The sequence below is a fragment of the Heloderma suspectum genome, chromosome 1 (assembly GCF_057233095.1).
Source record: "Heloderma suspectum isolate Gila_16-S chromosome 1, 16-S_ref, whole genome shotgun sequence".
NCBI lineage: Eukaryota > Metazoa > Chordata > Lepidosauria > Squamata > Helodermatidae > Heloderma > Heloderma suspectum.
In genome coordinates, this window is record NC_139458.1 from 308603024 (window position 1) to 308623471 (window position 20448).

Genomic DNA, 20448 nt, shown 5'->3' on the forward strand with positions numbered 1-20448 from the left:
TGTACTTCGGTATTTGGGCAAGTTACTTTTCTTTTAGTCTCATTAGTCATGCCTTCTGTGAAATGGTTGCTTGTGCCCAGCCATGCCCACCATAGCAGCCATTTTGTTAGAGTACCCACAACATTCTCTCAACATTCCAAATGGATCTACTGATCCAAAAAGGTTGGGAATCCCTGTCATAGAGCAATGCATCATAAGAACTAACCAGCATCCAGGAAAAGAATCATATTTTGAAATCTTCAGTGTAGCTGAAGTTCTGGGCAAAATGTCAGATATTTCTCAATAGCCTTAGTGCAATACGCCAAGCCAAATCATTCCTGCAGCCTTCTTCTGCACTCCCTTATAGTGCAAGCAACTGAAGCTAATAGAGACCCAGTGTCAGCTCCAAGTTTTTGAGGGCCCTTGGGCAAGACACTCTTAATGGCCCCCCTCCCTAAGCGAGTCTACCTTCTCACCAGCACCATTATCTAGAGCTGCTATTGTTCTTCATTCTCTTTCTCATCATCACTGCAGCTTGCTTACTTGGCAGGCAGAGAACCTTGAGCAAGTAGGCTGTGGCATCTACTGCTTCTGCTTCTCACTGCTTCCATTGTCTGCACCAGAGCAAGAGGCAGGTGAACAAGCAGGTTGCAGTGGCAAAGAGGAGGAGCAACTCCAGGGGGCTCTTGTCAGTGGGCCCCTGTTGGGGTGTGGGCCCTTGGCAGATGCCCAACCATGCCTACCCTTAGCTCTGGCCCTACGGAGACCTGCGCAAACTTGGAAGGAATATCAGTTAGCATGTATAGACTGAAATCTACAAGCAACACTATACCTATCCAGCAAAAATGCAAAGCAATTTGAAACAAAAAGTAAAACTGAACCCTGCAGAGATACAGTCAGGGCCAGAAATATTGGAACAAGGATAACTCTTTTGGCACTTGGCCTCTGTACACCACCACATTGAAGTTGAAAGGAAACACACCCAGATGGGAGTGAAGTCAGGACTTTCAGCTATAATTCAAGGGGCAGTAACCATTCAGGAAGGACAGCCAGTGGCATACACCCCCCCCCATCGTTGGTGGCTCATAAGTAATGGAACAAACCAACATCATTTCAAACTGAAGGATCACCTTTAATACCTGGATGAAAATCCTTTGCAGTCAAGGACTGCCTGAAGTCTGGAACCCACGGACATGACCAAATGCTGAGTTTCCTCCCTTGAGATGCTTTGCCAGGCCTTTACTGCAGTTGCCTTCAGCTGCTGCTTGTTTGTGGGTCTTTCTGCCTTCAGTCTTGTCTTCAGTAAGTGAAAATCATGCTCTTTTGGGCTGAGATCAGGTGACTGACATGGCCATTGAAGAACATCCCACTTCTTTGCCTTCAAAAACTCTTGGGTAGCTTTTGCTGTATGTTTTGGGTCATTATCCATCTGCAATATGAAGCAGCATCCTATCAGTTTGGCAGCATTCGGCTGAATCTGAGCAGAAAGTATAGCTCTATACACTTCAGAATTCATCCTCCTGCTTTTATCAATAAACACCAGTAACCCGGTTCCACTGGCAGCCATACATGCCCATGCCATAACACTGCCTCCACCATGTTTGACAGATGATGTGGTATGCTTTGGATCATGAGCTGTTCCTTTCCTTCTCCATACTTTTCTCTTCCCATCATTCTGGTACAAGTTAATCTTGGTTCCATCAGTCCAAAGAATCTTATTCCAGAACTGGGCAGGCTTTTTTAGGTGTTTGCTGGTGAAGGCTAATCTGGGCTGTCTGTTTTTGAGCATTACCAGTGGTTTGCACCTTGTTATGAAGCCTCTGTATTTACATTCATAAAGCCGTCTCTTGACTGTAGATGTTGACATGCCTACCTCCTCAAGAGCATTCTTGACCTGGCAAGATGTTGTGAAAGGGTTCCTCTTCCCCATGAGCAGAATTCTGCGGTCATCCACTTTAGTTGTCTTCTGTGGTCTTCCAGGCCTTTTGCTGTTGCTGAGCTTGTCAGTTAAGTCCTTCTTTTTCGGGATGTTCCAAACTGATGTGTTGGCCACTCCCAATGTTTTTGCTATCTCTCCGATGGTTTTATGTTGTTGCCTAAGCCTAATGATGGCCTCCTTCACTTGCATGGACATCTCTTTGGACCTCATGTTGGGGGTTTCAGTGAACAGCTACCAAATGCAAAAGTAACACTCAGAACCACCTCCAGGCCTTTTATCTGCTTGATTGGTCATGGGGTACCCAGGAAACAGGCCACACCTGGCCATGCAGCTGCTTATCAGCCATTCGTTCCATTACTTATGAGCCACCAAGGATGGGTGTGTGTGTATGCCACTGGCTGTCCTTCCTGAATGGCTAGTGTCCCACTTTTGTCAAATCCCTTGAATAGGGATGGCAGAGAATTCCGCCACGGATCTCGGTGAGGTCGAATGCCAGTGCATTCGGCCCCCTGAAATCTGTGGCAGAATGGCCTGCCACCCCCACACCCCCCTGCGGATCCCCCCCAGGATGAGACTTACCTGGGGCGGATCTTCCGGGCGGCGGCAGTGGTGGCAGCGGCTGGTCTTCCGACCGGCTGCCGCCGCTGCCATTTGCAGGTTTTTTTTTTTAACAGAGACGTGATAGGCTATGTAAGTTTTTATGTAGCCTAAAACAACTGGGTAAAAAAAAAAAAAAAGGTGTACGCAAATGCGTTCCCTATTTTGGGCCGTCTTTGTCTACGTAAATATTTTGACGCTATTTGCATTCCCCTTATTTTCGCCGTCTTAGTCTACGTAAATATTTATGTAGATTAAGATGGCCAAAATAAAGAATGCAGATGGCGGTGGCCGTAGCCACTGCCATTTGCGTACGTGGTTTTTTTTTTTCCCCAGAGCCCTCCGTGGCCGGAAATCCGGCTGTGAACGGCTCTGGCCTGGCTGGGCCTGGCCGGCTGCTCTGCAGAGCGGCCGCGGAGCACAGCCTGCCTCGGAGGATTCCAGGGGGGGAGGAACGGATCTCCTCCCCTCCCGTCAAGGATTCCGGGGGGAGGGACGGAACGCCTCCCCCCCACCATCAACATAATCCGCGAAAGGTAAGTGGCTTTCGTACATCCCTACGCCTTGAATTACAGCTGAAAGTCCTGACTTCGCTTCCAGCTGGGTGTGTTTCCTTTCAACTTCAATGTGGTGGTGTACAGACACCAACTGCCAAAACAGTCATCCTTGGTCCAATATTTCTGGCCCTGACTGTAAGCAACAGTTTATCTGAAATAACATGATCATATTTGAAATGACACTTAAATCACATGCTAAAATGTATTTAAAATGTGGCAAAAATAATAAAGTACTTCTAGCATAGTACACTGATAGATAAACACAGAAACAGAAAATGAGTCATTTATGCCTTGGTTTCCTTAAGGTGTGAGCTACGTACATCTTGGATCAGCTGACTGCAGCAAAGTTGGGCCACTATTTCAGAATTCCACTGGCCCTGTTAGAACATGCATCAAAGAAGCCTGTGTGCACTTATGGTCCAGATTAAGTCATATTTTATCTCCACAAATGAGAAGCAGACGCAATACACAGTGCACCCATATGATTACCAGAGCGGGCAACGTTCTGTCCAACATCCCAGACTGAAACCTGCTCCTGTTGCTTGCTGTGTCATTGTTTTGTTTTGTGTTATTTGCGGGGAGAGATAAAAGGCTACAATCCTGATGGAGTGACAGCTTGATGGCCATGAAAAGAATTTTCAGAAAAGCATGTGTTTTCTTCTGTGGGTTCTCACAGAACACTCATAAATTCCAAGCTGGTTCCAGATTGAGATGAAGAGTGTTTACCCATACTAATTTTTAATAAATTAAAATGCAATCCTGCTCCCATCCCTAACGTCAGTGGTTGAGGGGGTGAAGTTGGTGCATTGGGGTCTCCCTGCCAGCCTCTGCCATTGGAGAGGAATGCTGTGGGCCGGGCGAGCGGCTCTGTTACAGTGAAGGCCTACACTGTGCCCAGGCAGCAGAGAGCTGCTGTATGAGATAGCAGGCAGAATGTCCCAAAATGAGGAGTTCAGGGTGAGGTAGAAAGGAGCCAGCTTTGAATCCACTGGATCCAAAGATCTGGCCCATCCAGATGGGCCAAATATAAGCCCAAGTAGCTAATTCCCCATATCCAATTGCTGTCAGGGGGGTGGAGGGGGGAGAGATAAATACATGGATCCAAAGCACCACTTCCACCTTCTGCCCTCATTGGCATGAGCCAGCAGGGTTGGGGATCAGGCATTAGGCCCACCTCATCACTCCCTACCAGCTCCTCTCAGGACTGTTCTGCCCAATGACCTTCACATCACAGTTCTCCAGCTTATAATCACCATCCATAAAAGCCCTGAAAGAGGCCTTTAAGAAGAAGAAAGCTGTGGAACATGGAATACAGGACTCGTAGTGTACAGAAAGAATCTTGCCCTGATGGCCTTTTATCAGCTCCCTTAGTTCACAAGCCTTCCCACATACAGAGTGTTAGAGAGGGAATGGAGATGAAAGCAAAACTGGGAGAGCTGTGAGATAATCAGTGGCAACGTGCCCAGGGACTTCAAAGGTACCATAATCTCAGCCCCTTGCAGTTCAGTATAATGGGATTTCTCAAGTTGGTATCTGTAGCTGGTCTGGAGAGCAATTCATTCTATCACCTTTGAATAAACAAAGACAGGAGGAAGGGTACAAAAATGAGAACATTTTTTTTTCCTGTTGGGGGGGAAGAAGATACAGAAACAGGCAGAGCATACCTCATTTATGTGTGAGCTGGCAGATAGCCAGGCAACATGTCTCTCAGTGTAGCTGGCCTTATAATGTTAATAATGTTAATAATGTTATAATGTTAATTTCATTATTTACCAGAAAAGCATAATACCTATTTTTGATTCGTTTCCTTGGGGTCATTATTCTGTATATCCCTAGCACAATTCCTCCCTCCCTCCCCCTCCCCTCCCCCTCTCTCTGTTACACACATATACACTCAGGGCCAAAACTTTAAATCTGTGTCTAGCAGCTGTGTCTCCCCCCCCCCCTTCATTTTTACTCTAGGGTAGATACAAGGGGCCCAATTTGGACTGGAACCCTAGTGTGGAAGTAGGGGGCTTTTATGATTCACATCCAACTGGCATCTACTCTAGAGTTTTTTAAAAAAGAAAAAGATAGTTACTAGACACAGATGTAAAGTAATGTCTGTTTTGGCCCTCATGCTCACAAATCATGTCCTTCAAACTAAAGTTAACCATGTGTAACTTTTGAGTAGTTCACTGGTGATAAATGGTCCTTGAATATTTCTACTGCATTCTATATCTGAGAATCAAACACTAATTTACTTTCTAGTAATTCTGAATGCAGCAACCCTATATTATCTGTGAGGGTATCTCAACATATTTGAGATGTGTTCACACTCATGCACTGACCAGGGACAGATCTACACCTTGTGTTATATCAATACGATTCCATCATAGCGACACTATATCCCTCTTGCACATTTATATCTCACTGTACACACAGTGACAACTGTTGTGGTATTTTGGATAATATGGAATAAGAAGAGGAAATAACACTAGAAAAGTGGTATATGGAATGCGTAATGTGCCCCAACAGTTAACAATGCACTTCAATCCCGATAAAAAGCACAAGTGTAGATCTAGCCTGGTACATGCACACACTAAATAAATACGCTTACAAATGTTTTGATGTATCCACTGGTAGTATATAATTAAATTCAGCTTGCCTGGGCTGGGGGTGCACAACCATTTGGGGCCCAAGGGCCACATGTGATGCTGGCTTGAGGATTGGTGTCCGCACACACACATATACACCCACACTCACATATTCACACGCGCACAGTCACACTCACACACACCAACAATCCTGACACAGATTTCTCTTTCCTCACTGCTAGCAACAGCACAGGAAGAGTGATCTGTATGGGGATCTGTGGGGGAAGGAGCGGAGAGTAGAGGCAACAGGGAAATCAGTGGGGGACAGGGAACCCATGGAGTGCAGTAAAGGCTGCAGGTTGTGCACCTCTGACCTAGGAGACGGGTTGCCCATACCACACTGTGACAAATGATCCTTTCAAAATCAACACTCATTAGGGAGGTATAAAAAGAGTTAGATTTATTCTTGACATGAGCTAGCCATCTATCTTTGCTTCTAAGATGGACTGGATTGTCTCTTCCACTTCTGCCTTTTAAGAGTGAGAGAGATCTGCGTAATGATAATCATGCAATGACATCTAAATCAAGCCAGGGTCAGTGTAATTTCTACAAGGTCATCCTACCAGCTTGTACAAAAATGGGTAAGAAGCTGAAAGAACAGCTGGAATCCTAACAGGAGGAATGGAGAGGAGCTAGACCCTTCCATCAGATCTCTGTATATCTTTTGCTAGCATAGGCAAGCAAGACCTCTTTCAGTTCTCCAGGGCCAAATTCATCTACTACTCCTTGAAAAGCTTCTTCTATAGGATGTTAGCAGGAGGCGAAGGTGGTAGGAAAAAATAAATAAATCAGGGAATTGCATGTTCTGTAGAAATCATATCACAGTTAACCAAACCAAACCAAACTGAAGAGGATCATTTGAGTCTCTTCATTTGAGAAGATTCTCTTCTTCCTGGTAGTTAAAGAAACTGTAGCTCCTGATGATCCAGAGCAGGGCTGGGTGAATGGTAGCCCTCCAGATATTTTGGCCTACAACTCCCATCAGCACTACCCAACTCACCAATGGTGAGGAATTATGGAAGTTGTAGGCCAAAATATCAGGAAGAAAACAGAAGGAGGTGAGCATCCAAAGTAGATCACAAAGAAGAGAAACAGGTTCTCAGGATGCAAAATTGAATTTATTGTAAGAAGCCTCTTTTTTTACTGATTGTATTAAATCAAGTTTATTGTACTAGCCAAGGGCCATGACAAATACATTAGGATATATATAAACAAAAGTACAAAATTTCAACTTTACAAATACAGATAAATCATATATTTCCATAGGCAAACTCAGTTTCAACTTAGCACTCTGAATCTCCAAGGCAGTTTATGGCAGTTTTGTCTAATTCTCTCTTCCTATTTTTTTTTTTTTTTGCAAGAAAACGGAAGGAGGTGAGCATCCAAAGTAGATAACAAAGAAGAGAAACAGTACTTTTAAGTAAGAAGTACTTTTAAGAACCTTAAAAGAAGTAAGATTCTTCTATTGTACGAAACTTCTTACAATGAAAACATCTGGAAGGCCACAAGTTGCCAACTCCTGATCTGGAGGAACAGCCATAGTCTATCAAGCTAGATTTGTGGGTGGGGAGGTTGCCAAAGTGATGCAGGGACCAATAAGGAACAATGGTCAACATACAGCTTTCTGGACCAGTAAACACACTCATATAATCTGACTGGGAAATAAGACAAAAAGTCATTGTTTCCCAAGCAACTTCTTCTATTTTGACAGTTGCTTAGAGAAACAAACTTTATTAGAGACATGTATGTTATCCAAGGAGAACAGGGACAGGTCTCCAATATTTTGGAACTTCCCCAAAACAAGATACAGTAGAACTTTAACTAAGTCTTAAGAACATGGGGCAGCACTGCCTACTGGTTGAAACTGTGGCTTACATTAGTTATTAGAGTGCAAGTTTGACCAGTAGTTGGCTTCATTTAACTTATTCATATGACGGAGCACAGGAGTATGGCGAACTCCAGATCACACAGAGCTGCTACTAGTCATAGAGTTGGAACTATAGAGTTTTATTCCACCAGTGAGAGCAGAATGCTCCTACAGGCGGAAAGTTGGGGAGGTGATTTTTGCCAGTTCCCCCATCCTCTCCAGCCCCTTGCAGCTTCTACACAGTTCCAGAGGCTCCCCCAACCCCTTGGAGTGAATTTTGGGGGGATATAGGGTACTGCAGGGAGAATCAGCAAAGATATCTCCTCTCCCAGCTAGCAGAAGGGCTTCCCTGCATCAGCAGCTTCCCAGTGGCAGAAAGAGCTCTTCCATCTGATGGATCCAGCCCATAAAGTAAGCCACATATGACCCAATCTTGTGCATATTCTCGTGTACACGCAGTTTTCCTGATTTTTGCTGTTTCATGGAAAGTGGGCCAATTGTATGTAAGGACAACTAGCTCACATGCGACTTCATACAAATAGCAGTGGGCACACATAGTCCTGATGCCCACTCCTGTGCCCCCAAGCCCAGAATCTACTCATTATGTTCTAAAGGTGCAATCCTATGGGATCATAGAATCACAGAATAGTAGGGTTGGAAGGGGCCTACAAGGCCATCGAGTCCAACCCCATCCCCATCCATTGATGCAGTCTGGGTACTCGTAAGCCTCTGAACTTGGAGGCTTATGTGTACCTTGCATCTCCTGCCCTGCATAGAAGGGGGATTTTACCCATCTAGTGGAGGCTGGCTTCGGGAGGGAAGGAGGCTGGGGAAGGCTGGAGATATCTCGTAGCTTGACGTCCCTAGTCTCCTGCCCTCCCCGCCTCTGGGAACGCCTCCTTTTCCCCATCTCCGAACTCCATTTTGCGAGCGTGGAGGGGTAGCCGGGGCGGTTCTCCCCATGCCAGCTACAAGGGGTAGGGGTGGAGAGCGCAGTTCCCTAGCTCCCAGTTCAGAGCCCAGTCTACCATCTCAGAGCCAGGAAACCGAACAATCCTATGTCCCGCCAGATGCTGTCTAGGAGACATAGGATTGCTCTCTAGACCACATTTTTGAGAAAAGGTTAGGGATAGGTGAGAATTTCATTTCAGCTTAGTTTTGATAAGAGTTTACCAAAATTCCTGAATTTCTCTATAGTTAGGACAAAAAGAATTTGAGTGTTGTTTTTTTTTAAATGTAGAAGAAACCCAAACTGGCAGATTAATCCATCCAGGCTAAGGGCTTAAGTACTTAGCTTTTAAAAGTCTGTGTTTGAATCCCTTGTATTCAAGCATGTTAGTACTTAATCAGAGTTGCCACCTCTTTATTCTTACAGGCTCATCATCTTTAACAGCTACACTGCCAGCAGGTACATCATGGTTTTCTCCATGCTGGAATAGCTCTACCTATTGAATCTGGCTGATGCAGATGGGTAAGAATTTTGTTTCAGTTCATTTTCTGATGAGAATTTACCAATATTCACAGTGTTCATATTCAGGAGAGAAAGAACTTGGAATTTTAAACATTCAAATGTGGGAGAAAGTGAAACTGACAGATTTGCCCATCCCTAGAAAAGGTAGGTTAGGTGTGACTAAGGGTTGAATCCAATGTTACATGTGCAGGCTTCCACTGATGGGACTTCTCCTTGCTCTCCTCCCCTCACCCAGCATGCCACCCATATCTGCTGCAGAAGATCCCACCAGAACTGATTTGTGAAGTTTGTTTCAGTGGGACTGCAGAGGGGAGGAAACATTTATTATGCCAGTGGTTTCCATTCTGCTGGTGGATGGCCAGCAGCTGCATCCAACTGTCATGCTGTTCAAGTAGCATAGGTTTCAATGAATCTCAGGCATTATTTTGTGAATTTCATGCACTGTCTGCCCTTCCCCGCCCCATGTAACCAAATATGCCATTGTATCTTACGCAACTCCTGCTTCTTTGTGTTAAATTCCTAAACACCAAATTCCTTGTCTAATTAATTCATTAATTAATTAGCCCAGGTTGTATAGGTGAAACTGACAGTGTGATACAGTGCCTGGAGCACTGGATCCGAACGGAGAATAGTTGGGTTCAAATCCTTGCTCAGTAACAAAACTCAGTGGATGACCTTGGGGCGGGTGGGCTGTCTGTCTGTCTGTCTGTCTGTCTGTCTGTCTGTCTGTCTGTCTCTCTGCCTAACCACCTCACTGGTTCTACTAAGGATACAATGGGAAGTCCATATACAGCATCCTGAGCTCCTCAGAGGAAGGGAAGAATTAAAAGGTAATAAATAAATACCTTTCCTTCCCTCAAAGAATCCCAGAAACTCACACCCCCCTTCCCAAAATTGTTGCGAACTATTTTTGAAGCTGAGATTGGTTCGATTAACTTCAGCTATGCAGACTCTGTACAAATGGATGTCCTTTCAAACCAGTGCACCAGCTTCCTGTTTCCCACACATTTGTAATGTAAAATATCATAAACACATAGGAAATCACAATTTGTGGCTCAAAAATCTGCCAGCCCTGCTCTGGATAAACAGACAACATTATTCCCTATGGCTTTTCTGAGGAGATATTGAAGGGAGTGATAATATCCCTCCAATTCTGAGACAGGAACCCCAGAAGAAAACAGGCAGGATGACAAAGAAATCAAATCCTGCATTCTTTCAAAGGAAATAGCTTAAGACTAGTTTACTTTATGCTCCTTTGTTTTCAGTGACATGCCACCCTGGGAGAATGGGAGCATCTGGCTAAGGGCAGATGGCTAAACTGTCAGATAATGACATTTCACAAAATTCCTGCAATCTAAGAGCAATATGGTTCCAATCCCCAAAGTAAACAATGGCATTGACATTACATCCCTAGCAAAAGACTATTGATTATAATTATTCAAGAAGAAGATTTCTTCCCTCGCAGCTCAAATCTGACAGGAAGATTGAGGAGCCCTCTCAAGGAAGGAATTCTGTGGCTGAGTGTCTGGAGCTGCTGTGAGATCAGTTCCTGCCACTATAGTTAAGGATATTCAGGCATGTCGTTAAGAACGTTTCTTCTCTGTAAATCTCTCACTGTAAATTGCAATTTATCTTGCATTTCCCACAACATTGGCCCCACCGTTGCTAACAGAAAGTGCCAGCTCTGCCCTTGGAATGTGAACAGACTTGGAATCTAAACAAATTTATTCATCTGCCAAGTTCAAAGAAGGAAAACCAGTTTTGCCTGAAAATGGCTAGACTAATTCAATGGAACAATTAGATCCTTGCTGTCAAATCCATCTCAGAGGGGAGAAAAAAAAACTGGGTGCACTGCACGGTCATGAGATAAATCTAAATAAAAACTATCTGTGGCAAAGAGGGCTTGTTACAGTGATGGGACAGTTTTCTGGATACAAAAGATGCTATTTTGGAACAAGATGATTCTTTTTCTCTTTATAGCGACAATTCCTACTATGACACTCTGCTGTCCTATACAGTATGAGGAATCTGGTGTTTTGTGATTCTATGCTGCTGAAGAGAAAAAAAGAAACAGCCTTATTTAAACAGATCAACTGTCATCAACAGAATTGACCAAGAAGGCTTGACTTCCATGAGAATAATGGGAAAAGCCAACCGTGTGGGTGTTCTTTCCTCAGATATATTACTCTTGCATTGCAGATTCTTTTCCTGCAATTCTTACCCTCAAATGTGAAAGCCTGGAGCTTTGAAAAATATTTAAGTACAGTTCTAGGCATCAGGGAAGGAGGTGGAGCTTGTTGTGCCTTACTTGCTTCCTTGTTTCCTTGCTTTAGCATTTCTTATCATTTTGCCTGAACTATTTCTCCAAAGTTGCTTCAAATATGGTAGCCAGAAATTAACTAAAAATGAAACCTACAGTTTGTCAGGTCAAAGACATACATGTTATACAGAACTGCTCAAGGGGCCAATTTGGAGGAACAAATGGTGATATCAACTTATTTAGCCTTTGTTACCTCATAATCATTTTTGTGCATATCCCAAACTCTGACTACTGGAATATTCTGCCATTTTATCTGACTGTCTGTCTCATACATTTAAACATTATTTATTTTATCTGCCTGCCTGTTACAGCTACACAAGAGACTTTTGGCTAAGGTTTAATACTGATTCTTAAGAAATGAAAGGCTGACAGGTTTACCATATACCTGGTACTTTGGTACACCAAAGGCCAGTGTAAATGTACTGAACCCATTCCCCTTATGGCCATTATTCATGGCAAACAGCACCTTAGTCCATAAAGGGCTCCATTGATTTTAAGGGCACTATTTCAGTAAGAATGTCAGGACCCTGGACCACATAATAGGCTACACTGTTTTGGAGTAATGGCAAGGTGACTGAGTAATCGTGCTATGGACACGTTCAAACGGTGCTTGTTCACATAAGGTACTATTGAGTTATTGATTATGGAGTTTCTGCTGAACAGGCTGGTCAAGGCTCATATAAGAGAGTGTCTCTCCCTGAGCTGAGGAATGGGTGTTAAATGGTGTGTTGTGCAAGGAGGCTGTGGCCCTTTATACCTCTACATTGGAAACTGATCCGGCTGTGTAAAATGTCTCTTTTCCTTGATCTGATTCTTGCAGCATCTGATGCATGTTTCACAACTGTAACAAGACCACAGGATGTCTAAAGAAAAAAAAACTTCCACCCAATATGATTTTCCTGATTCATGTTTCAGGGATTGCCAGTCAATTTCCCAGAAGTGCCATAGTAAACCAAAAGATCAAGTTTCTAAGCTTTGTGTGATTCTCTTAATAAACCTGGAATTAAGATCTATGAGGAATCCAAAGCACAGAATCAATGCACAAGGGTTTTTCAAAGCCAAGCAACACAGGGTGGAATTTTGAAGTCACATAGGCAGGAGTCATAAGCAAAATCTGAATGCAGAAGACATCAGCTGGTAACAATGTGTGTAACAGCCTAACAGGTAGAGTACTAGATGTGGACCAAAGAGGCCTTGTCCAGGTCTGTCCATGAAGTCTATGCTAGGGATGTTAGAATATTCTGCCATGGATTCCAGGGGGCCAAATTCACTGGAATTTGGCCTCCCTGGGATCCATGGCAGAATGGAGCAACCCGCCCCACCACCCCGCGAAAGCCCCGCGAAACGGAGCCTACCTGTCTGTGGTGGCGGCAGCAGTGGTGGCGGCTCCAGCTGCTTCCGGGCTGCGGCTGCAAATGGCAGCCGCTTCACCGGCCGCCATTTGCATCCCTGGCAAACCATGATAGGTACATAAATATCTACATAGCCTATCACGGCTCAGGGCAGGGTCGCAAATTATGTAGCTGCCGCCATTTGCGTACGTGTCTTTAGCCGTGATAGGCTACATATATATTTATGTAGCCTATCACAGCAAAAGACATGGATGCAAATGGCATAGCAGCCCCCATTTGCACCCCTGTCTTTTGCTGTGATAGGCTACGTAAATATATATGTAGCCTATCACGGCAATAGGAAGGAACGCAAATGGCGGCTGCTGTAGCCGTCGCCATTTGCGTAGGGATGGCGGAGAATTTCTCCCCGAAACTTCGGGGGGCCGAGCACCAACGTGTTTGGCCCCCCAAACAAGTTTCGGGGAGAAATTCTCCACACCCCCCCGCCCCCCGCCCCCCCCCGGGATGGGACTTACCTTTGCCGAATGTCCCTCCCGGCGGCGGGTCCGGCCGGCGGTTCGGCGGGTGTTCGCCCGGGGCGGGAGCGGCAGCCGGTCTTTCGACTGGCTGCCGCCGCCGCCATTCCAATCAAAGAAAAAAAAAAAACGCCCCCGTGATAGGCTACATGACGATTAACATAGCCTATCATGGCTAGATTTGCAAAGTCAGCTGTGATAGGCTACGTAAATCGTCACATAGCCTATCACGGGTGACTTAAAAAAAAAAAAAGTGCGTACGGATAATGGCGGCCCCCATAGGGAGCCGCCATTTGCATATGCGCTTTTTTTTTTTAAAGTCACCCGTGATAGGCTACATGACGATTACCGTAGCCTATCACGGCTGATTTTGCAGATCTAGCCGTGATAGGCTATGTTAATCGTCACGTAGCCTATCACGGGGGCGTTTTTTTTTTTTTAAAAAACTTTTGAGTTCGCGGCCGGGCGAGGCGAGGTGCCTCCTCCCCAGCCTGAATTTCAGCCGGGTGAGGCGGGAAGCCTCCCCCCCGGCCTGAATTTCGGCTGGGCGAGGCGGGAAGCCTCCCCCCCGGCCTGAACTTCGCGGGGGGAGCAGCGAAGCGCCTCCCCCCCACCGCGAACAAGATTCGAGGACAGGTAAGTGATTTTCATCCACCCCTACAATTGCGTCTGTGTCTTTAGCCGTGATAGGCTACGTATATATTTACGTAGCCTATGACAGCTAAAGACATGGACGCAAATGGTGGCGGCTACAGCGGCCACCATTTTTGTCCCTGTGCAGCCCAGCGGCTGGATGTCCGGCTGTGGGTGGCCCTGGCCGGCAGCTCCGGGGAGGTGGAGTGGAGCCGGCCGGGGAGGATTCCGGGGGGAGGGACGGAGTGCCTCCCCCCCCACTATGGATTGCCCAGCGTGGAGCCAGGTAAGAGTTTCATACATCCCTAGTCTATGCACACAAGCAGGCTTTTATCAATGGGTGGATGTGTACAAAAATGCATACATTTGAAAAATACCACCCAAATATGGACTAATTTCTGTGCAGGGAGCAAATTCTACATGGAACTGGGATGGAATGAGATAGGTGGTGTAAAAATGAGAACCTCAACTGGTCAAGCATGACAGATCCACCCATCCCTAATACAGCCATTAAGCTTTCTGGGTGATCATGGGTCAGTCTCAGCCTAACCTACCCAACAGGGTTATTGTGATGATAAACTGAGGTGAGCCCATGTATGCCATGTTGAGCTCTTTGGAGTAAGGGTAGGATAAAAATGTTATCTATACCTGTATCTATATCTATATCTATATCTATATCTATATCTCTATATCTATAATACACACACACACATACAGAGAGAGAGAGAGATTCCACAAAATAAATAAACATGAATAAAATCATTGTCTCTGCTAGTTCCTTGAGCCCACAAAGGATATAGAATAATAACCAAAACAACGACCAAAGAGCCTTTCTTTAATCCTTACTGTATCAGAGCAAGTGTGTCAATTGACTGAAGTTAAGCTTCTAAATAAATAGCTAGAAAAGGTATTAGCAATAAATTGAATAGGACATCACACAGCTTATATAACTGACTGTGATCTAGAGCAGCTAGGAGACATCTCGAAAGTACTGTGGCAGTACAGTGATCATAATATAGACTCATAGAGCTGGAAGGGGCTAATTAGGCCATCAAGTTGAACTCCTTGCTCAGTGCAGGAATCCAGTTTAAAGCATCCCTGACAGGCAACTGTCCCGTCTCTGCTTGCATATCTCTGGCAATGGAGAGCCCACCACCTCCCTAGGCAGATGGTTCCATTGTCTGACTGCTCTGACCATTAGGAAGTTTTTCCTGGTGTTCAACTGATCATTTTTGTCATTAGAAAGAGTAAAATCAAATCTCATTCTCCAAGCTATTCTCAAACTACTTGTAGCCCAGTCAGAGTTTTCTTGTCAATGTACTGTGTTGCCTAATTGGCTTTGGCTCCTCTAATGGCCTTATGGCATTTTCCACTCTCCTCCAAGGCATCACTTATTGACAATTACTGCAAGCAAGCTACTGCATGTGATGGACTAATAGTGCAATCCTATATATGTCTCCTCAGAAGTAAAGCCTGGTGAGTTCTGGGCTTTCCCCCAGGTAAGTGGGTATAGAATTGTAACCTAAAGGTTAGAACTTTAACATATGGCAAACTCTACTTTGTATTCCAATGGGGGGAGGAATAATATTTTTGCATGTCCCATTACATAAATCACATAATAAACTGTTTAAAGAATACAACTGTTGGCCGTAACATGCCCTATTGATGGTGACAGAAAAAGCAGTTGCAGGTTATCCTGCTTGATTCCTTGTGCAAAACTGACGTGGTTTGGATGATCCTGTCCCTTGCTTTCTCTGTGGGCACACTGTGGTAGCAAGGTTGTGCCTTCCTGTCCAGCACACCAGAGACATCTGCCCTAGCTCTGATAACTCAAACATCCATGTATGAGCAGAACATTTGAAGTGGTGTATGCATTTTAAATCTGGCAGAGTTAGGCACCAACTGCGTGGCTTATATCCAATGGTGGGAGAGAGAGAGAGAATTGACCACACAAGCTGAGCCTGCGCACATGGGATTTTTTGGTTTTATACAACCTCTTCAAATTTTTCACCCGTATATCTGAGGCCTCCTGCCAGGCAAAGAGGAAGAGATAGTATTGTCTCTGAAGGCAGCAGTCGACATGCATTCAACAAAAATCTGTTGTTATTCGACAGGTGTAGGGTCCTGTCCTTGACACTGCACTCCCCACTGGGCCCTGGACATCTGGGGTCACGATTGCATGGAGCACTGACATCTGAACAGCTGTTCACATGTAATTGCCCATTTGCAGACATCCATGCTGAACATCTGGACAGGAGTGGAGGCAGGCCGGGTGTGTGTGCCCTACATCAGGGGTGCACAAACCTTTTGGGACCCAAGGGCTCCATATGATGTTGGCTCAGGGGGTTGTGGGCCATGTGCACATTTGCACACACATACAAAAAGAGGTGTGCACATATGTGTGCACACATATCCAGCAATCCTGATACAAATGGCTGTTTTCTCACTGCTAGCAATGACAAGAAAAAGCAATCTGGATGTCTGGGGCAGGGAGTGGAGAGGCAGTGGGGCTTTCAGTGGGGCTGTGAATCCATTCTGGGTTTCAGTCAGAACCAGCCAGAACTCTAAAGGAGCTATCCTTGCATTGGAGCCAACAGCCTCTACTGCAGTTGAGAAATTGGGGGGGGGGTGATTTGGAGGCAGTGGAGTGGTGGTCAAGGGACCACATGCAGCTCCCAGACTTCAGGTTGTGCACCTCAGCCCTACATGCTAGTAACACATCAAAAGAGCTTATGTCACTAGAATAGACCTACATTTGTATTAGTCTGGCATATTTTATCTTTCTCTTATGAGGCAGACTCTCATGCTTCTCACAGGACAAGCAATCACACTATTCAATCAATTCTTCAACACCTTCTTATTGCTGAGGGACACAACACAGATAGTTATGCATGGATTTTGATAGGATTGTACGCATGGCTTCCTACTTCTAGGAGTAAAACTGACAGCCTCTAGAAACAGGAACCACCTTAAATTAAAACAGAAGAAGCCGAATGGTGGAAGGGGCGTGTGCGTCAAAAGATGATCCCAGTCATCAACAACTATTCCTCAAAGGTGTCAGATTTGCCCAGTCACAAGACTCTCAGTCATGACAGTAAACCTCCTCTTGCTTCTCAAACAATCTGATTTTCAGCTGTGTGGCCCACTGCTGATCATGAACAAAAGAGCACGCCTCAACAGAACAGCCATGTGGGCTCCGCTCCATATAGCTAAATCCAGAAGCATGTGTGTATCATATCCTTCCATCAGAACTAAGAGAGTTCTTAGAAACTGCATTTGTGTTGTGACGAAAGAGTGCAGAACTGACATGAAAAGAGTATCTCCTGCACTGAAAAAGGCAAGGTAGAGCTGGATTGCATGTTCGTTTTGTTGTTGTTGCTGTTTTTTTTTAAAAAAAATTCTTTGCTCCCATATCCCTTTCACCCCTGCAGTGTTTTAGCAAAAAAGTATGTTTATTAGTCTTGCCAGGGCATGCGCACACGCACACACAATACATACACAAACACACACTGACACTCACTACACCAATGGTCAATGAAGCAGCCTTTGCAGAAAAAAACACCACTGATAAGATAAACAGCTTCTGATCTACTTAATTACAATATTTCATACTCATTTAGCCATCTCCACATCACAGTGCTAACAAAGTGGATTTCAAACAGGAAACAAGGCTCCTTCCCTCAAGCCCAGAGGGCTAATTATAAAATAGCAACCTACTTTCTTTCTTTCTTTCTTTCTTTCTTTCTTTCTTTCTTTCTTTCTTTCTTTCTTGGTAGCAAGTGTATTCCCCCCCCAATAGAATTTATTGAGCTCATTACCAAGCTGCTTATGAAGTGATTTGAAATGAGGTAACATTAAAGCATTCTGAAAATCCCTTGTACTTAGTCATCTTGACACTTTGTTTGAACTTGGAGCATTAATATGAAATAACTGTGGCAGCCCCATATTTTTGACTCAGTTGTTTGACAGCACGTTTAGAAGCAAAGAGATGATATGATTAAGGTTTGGGGTGGGGGGTTGTGAGGGTTTGTTTTTTAAAATCAGTGCAGTAATTTGTAGGAGTGTCTCAAGCATCCATAACTGGAAGAGACCAGACAGGCATAACCCTGAGAAACAAGGCAGGTGCAATTCTTGTCAGTTTCAAGCAACTTGGCTTTGTTAATAAGATGGTAAAAGTGCTGTTGGCACGAATTTTTTTTTTTTTTTTAAGGCGAGATAGAAAATTGAAAGATGTACTTCAAAGCTCCTGCAGAGTTCCATACACTGTACCTTATTAGCCTGGTTGTACCTTCTATAATCACATTATTCAATATGCATCACCAGGGCTGACCTATTCAGGGTCATCAGAAGGCCAACATGAATATATTTGATGTGAAGTCTGAGAAAGATTCAAAGTAAAAAAAAAAAAAATCTATATAGAACGACTGCAAAATCCATGGAACTCTGGACGCACTAAAGAAAATGTGCAAGTTCCATTTCCATCAAACTCCAGCCTTCTATTTTTTGAGCTAATAATTGGAGGTAATGAAAAACATTCCATTTTTCAGAAGGGTAAGAGTAGTATTATAGTCACTCACCCGTTAAAAGCTGTATTTACCACTAGGAACAGTGAAGTGGCTGTTTGGGATACTGAGAAGAGGTGGGAAATTATTAGTTTTTCAATTATTTTAATATTTTTACTACCAAGTGAGATGTGACATCTAGATTATTATTATTTTGTGTAATGTACAAAATACTTCAGAGGAGCCTCACCCTCTAGGAAGGTTACAATTGCTTTCAAGTAAATAGATGGGCACTCCTCAACAGTCAAGCCTCTCTAAAACATTTAGATTACTTGCGGGTGGACAGGTAGGGGAAAAACTAGGAGGACTAGTAATATTTCTAGGTATATGCAGTTTGAAATATTGGGGGGGGGTTCTTTTTCAAATAAATTCTGATGCCTTACCCAACAACATTCTAAGGTTCTTCACAGGAGACAAGGCTGGGCCAAGATATTTTGCTGCCTGAAGTGAAGGACAAAATTAAATGACACCCCCTCCATTCTATGTACAGAAGCCAACTGATCTGGCAGTTGAATCGTACTTTAGCACTGGTAATGTTGTCCACCACACCTGAGGGTAGTAGCAGGCTAGTTTAGGGGGTTCAGGACAGGCTGTGTGGCACACACAGATCTGTCCTCCAGGAGAGAGAATATTGGGGTGGGGGTGGGGGCTCAGGAAGAATGGCTTGGGGAATTGCCAGTGCTGCCTCTAGCATCTGCTTCACTCTGTCAAATGGTAGGGCCAGCCCTGTCCAGAGAGTGAAACCTAATTTGGAGGAAAACAAGCTAGAGAATATAGACACTAGGTTGCCTGCCTGCCTGCCTGCTTGCTTCTTTCTTTCTTTCTTTCTTTCTTTCTTTCTTTCTTTCTCTACTGCCCAATAGCCGAAGCTCTCTGGGAGGTTCACAAAAATTAAAAGCAAACGGCACACAATAAAACAATATAAAATATTAACACATTAAAACCACAATATAACAATACAACCAGAATAAAACCTAGCAGCCATGCAGAGATTTAAAATACAGATTTAAAACAGCAAAGCTAAAATCCTAGAAAAAATAAGATGCTAAAATGCCTGGGAAAATAAAAAGGTCTTCACCTGGTGCTGGAAGGAATACAATGTAGGTGCCAGGCGAACCTCAGTAGGGATCTCATTCCACAGCCAGGATGCCACAGCAGAAAAGGCCCTCCTCCTAATAGCCACCTGCCTTACTTCCTTTGGCAGGGTTATTTACGTAACCTATCACGGCTAAAGCAGGGACGCAAATGGCGTCCCCTACGCCATTTGCATCACTGCTTTAGCCGTGATAGTCTATGTAAATATTTATGTAGCCTATCATGGCTAAAGCGGGAATGCAAATGGTGTAGGGGACGCCATTTGCATCCCTCCTTTAGCCGTGATAGGCTATGGAAATATATATGTAGCCTATCACGGGCTAGCATAGGGACTCAAATGGTGGCTACTACGATGGCTGCCATTGAGGATGCAGCAGCCTGGCAGCGGTTGGAGCCGCCACCGCTGCCGCTTCATCTGCCACTGGAGCTGCTGCCGCCGCCGCATCTGCCACTGCATCTGCCACCAGGTAGGTCCGTCCTGGGGGGATTCCGTGGGGTGGGGGGGAGGCCGTTCCACCACGGACTCCAGGGGGCTGGATTCTAAAGAATCTGGCCTCAATGGAGTCTGTGGTGGAATTCTCCGCCATCCCTAATCCAGATGAGAAGTGATCAGAGCATGGATAACTGTAGCTAGACTATCTCTGTCCAGATAAGGGCGTAGTTGGTATACCAGCGTAAGCTGATAAAAAGTGCTCCGTGCCACTGAGTTCACCTGTGCTCCTAGACAGAGGACTCCAATTGCTATCATTCAAAAGATGAAAAGGTTCCATCTTTCCTTCTTTAACAGATTTGTGTGTGTGTGTGTGTGTGTGTGTGTGTGTGGTAAGAAAAAAGATGGAAGCAGCAGTGGGAAAACATGAGTGGGTTGCAAATGAAAGATGATGACATTTGGACACACAGAGACCGTAAAATTCCATGAATGGGG